Below are 4,030 nucleotides of genomic sequence, written 5' to 3' on the forward strand. Positions count from 1 at the left end.
AGATTGACCTTTCTTGCAATGGGAGAAGTGCTTAGATTTGGGTTCAATCTTGCGGTGTCCTTTCCAAGTGACAGTAGGGGCAGCAAGGCACGTATTGTATTGCTCCATCAAGGATAACAAGATGGGTTTTCATCATATTGCATGAGTTTATCCCTCTACATCATGTCATCTTGCTTAAGGCGTTACTCTATTTTCATTAACTTAATACTCTAGATGCATGTTGGATAGCGGTCGATGAGCGGAGTAATAGTAGTAGATGCAGGCAGGAGTCGGTCTACTTGTCTCGGACGTGATGCCTATATACATGATCATACCTAGATATTCTCATAACTATGCTCAATTCTGTCAATTGCTCAACAGTAATTTGTTCACCCACCGTAGAATACCTATGCTCTTGAGAGAAGCCACTAGTGAAACCTATGGCCCCCGGGTCTATCTTCATCATATTAATCTTCCAATACTTAGTAATTTCCTTTTCTTTTTTACTTTGCTTTTATTTTACTTTGCATCTTCATCATAAAATACCAAAAATATTATCTTATCATATCTGTCAGATCTCACTCTCGTAAGTGGCCGTGTAGGGATTGACAACCCCTTATCAAGTTGGTTGCGAGGATTTATTTGTTTTGTGCAGGTGCGAGGGACTCGCGCGTAGCCTCCTACTGGATTGATACCTTGGTTCTCAAAAACTAAGGGAAATACTTACGCTACTTTGTTGCATCATCCCTTCCTCTTCGGGGAAAACCAACGCAGTGCTCAAGAGGTAGCAGTAGCACACAAAGTGTTCCCCTGATAAACGGGAGTTGCATAATCTCATAGTCATAGGAACATGTATAAGTCATGAAGAAAGCAATAGCAACATACTAAACGATCAAGTGCTAAGCTAACGGAATGGGTCAAGTAAATCACATCCTTCCCCTAATGATGTGATCCCGTTAATAAAATGACAACTCATGTCTATGGTTAGGAACCTTAACCATCTTTGATTAACGAGCTAGTCAAGTAGAGGCATACTAGTGACACTATGTTTGTCTATGTATTCACACATGTATTATGTTTCCGGTTAATACAATTCTAGCATGAATAATAAATATTTATCATGAAATAAGGAAATAAATAATAACTTTATTATTGCCTCTAGGGCATATTTCCTTCAACTTTAACACAAGTATTTCTACAATCAACAATTACTCACTAGCATGACTCCAATATCACCATCCTCATATCGCAAAACAATCATAAGGAATCGAACTTCCCATAGTATTCAATGAACTTTATTTGAAAGTTTTTATTATATCCCTCTTGGATGCCCATCATATTAGGACTAAATTCATAACATAAGCAAATTACCATGCTGTTTAAAGACTCTCAAAATAATATAAGTGAAGCATGAGAGTTCATCAATTTCTTCAAAATAAAAACCACCGCAGTGCTCTAAAAATATATAAGTGAAGCACTAGAGAAAATGACAAACTACTCCAAAAGATATAAGTGAAGATTGATGTCGCTAGAAGCTACGTCGGTATTTCCCCAAAGAGGAAGGGATGATGCAGCATAGCGGCAGTAGGTATTTCCCTCGGATATGAAACCAAGGTTATCAAACCAGTAGGAGAACCAAGCAACACAACGTAAACAGCACCTGCACACAAATAACAAATACTCGCAACCCGACGTGTAAAAGGGGTTGTCAATCCCTTTCGGGTAATGGCACCAAAAATTGGCAAACGGGCGTGAGAGAGTTGTAAATATTGATAGATCAAACGCCAAATAAAATAAATTGCAGCAAGGTATTTTTGTATTTTTAGTTTAGTAGTTCTGAAAATAAAAAGCAAATAAAATAGATCGCGAAGGCAAATAATATGAGAAAGAGACCCGGGGGCCGTAGGTTTCACTAGTGGCTTCTCTCGGGAAAAATAGCAAACGGTGGGTAAAAAAATTACTGTTGGGAAATTGATACAACTTCAAATACTCATGACGATATCCAGGCAATGATCATTATATATGCATCATGTCCAAGATTAGTAGACTGACTCCTGCTTGCATCTACTACTATTACTCCACACATCGACTGCTATCCAGCATGCATCTACTGTATTAAGTTCATGGAGAAATGGAGTAATGCAATAAGAAAGATAACATGATGTAGACAAGATCTATCTATGTAGAGATAGACCCCAATGTTTTATCCTTAGTAGCAACGATACATACGTGTCGGTTTCCCTTCTGTCACTGGGATCAAGCACCGTAAGATCGAACCTACTACAAAGCACCTCGTCCCATTGCAAGATAAATAGATCAAGTTGGCCAAACAGAACCAAATATCGGAGAACAAATACGAGGCTATAAGAAATCATGCATAAAAGGGATCAAAGAAACTCAAATAACTTTCATGGATATAAAAGGATAGATCTGATCATAAACTCAAAGTTCATCCGATCCCAACAAACACGCCAAAAAGAGTTACATCATATGGATTTCCAAGAGACCATTGTATTGAGAATCAAACAAGAGAGAGGAAGCCATCTAGCTACTAACTACAGACCCGAAGGTCTACAAAGAACTACTCACGCATCATCGGAGAGGCACCAATGGAGGTGGTGAATCCCTTCGTGATGGTGTCTAGATTGGATCTGGTGGTTCTGGACACTGCGGCGGCTGGAATTGATTTTCGTCGACTCCCCTAGGGTTTCTAGAATATTGGGGTATTTATAGAGCAAAGAGGCGGTCTGGGGGGCACCCGAGGTGGGCACAACCCACCAGGGCGCGCCTGGGCCTCCAGGCGCGCCCTGGTGGGTTGTGCTCTCCTTGGAGCACCCCCGGGCGCAGCCTTGGCCCATTAGGTGTCTTCTGGTCCATAAAAAATTCTCCGTACAGTTTCGTTGCATTTGGACTCTGTTTGGTATCGATTTTTTGCGATGTAAAAAACATGCAAAAAACAACAACTGGCACCTGGCACTATGTCAATAGGTTAGTACCAAAAAATGATATAAAATGATTGTAAAACATCCGAGATTGATAATATAACAGCATGGAACAATTAAAAATTGTAGATACGTTGGAGACGTATCAGCATCCCCAAGCTTAACTCCTACTCGTCCTTGAGTTGGTAAGTGATAAAAACAGAATTTTTGATGTGGAATGCTGCCTAACATGTCATATCATATTCTTTTCTTTATAGCATGGACATTTGGACTTTTATATTATTTAAAGCAATAGTCTAGTTTTGACATGATAACTTAAATACTCAAGCATATCAACAAGCAACTATGTCTTTCAAAATATCAATGCTAAAATAAGCTATCCCTAGCCCATCATGCTCAATCATTGATCCATTCATGAAACACACTCGCATATTAACTACACCCAGTGCTCAAGTACGATCATAATCCCTCCTAGTTGGTGCTTTTATAAGAGAAGATGGAGACTCAAATTCAAAATAAAAATTACATAAAGTAAAAGAAAGGCCCTTCGCAGAGGGAAGTAGGGATTTGTAGAGGTGCCAGAGCTCAAAGCGAAAAACTTAGAGATAAAAACATTTTGGGAGGTGTGTCCTTCCCACCAATGAAAACGTCTTAGAGTTCCCAACACTTTCCATGCTAGATATATCATAGGCGGTTTCCAAACGGAAAATAAAGTTTATTCCTTTTTCCACCATACTTTCACTTTCTATGGCTAACCGTATCCACGGGTGCATTCCATACCAACACTTTCCAAGGAATTTATTATTTGACAACATAAAGTAAATTTGTTTTTCATTTTGGGACAGGGAATCCCTAATACCTTTGCCTTACTCTTGTGCAATGACAAGTGAATAAACACTCATCATGAGAATAACACATCTAGCATGCAAAATATTAGCCACCCCTCACTGCTCCGCGAGCGAAACGAACACACAAAAGAGAAGTCTATTTTGAAATTTAGAGATGGCACATACAAATTTGCTTAGAACGGCAAAAGAATACCGCATATAGGTAGATATAGTGGACTCATGTGGCAAAACTAGTTTAAAGGTTTTTGGATGCACAAGTAG

Source organism: Triticum aestivum, chromosome 6A (genome assembly GCF_018294505.1).
Source record: "Triticum aestivum cultivar Chinese Spring chromosome 6A, IWGSC CS RefSeq v2.1, whole genome shotgun sequence".
In the NCBI taxonomy this organism is placed as follows: domain Eukaryota; kingdom Viridiplantae; phylum Streptophyta; class Magnoliopsida; order Poales; family Poaceae; genus Triticum; species Triticum aestivum.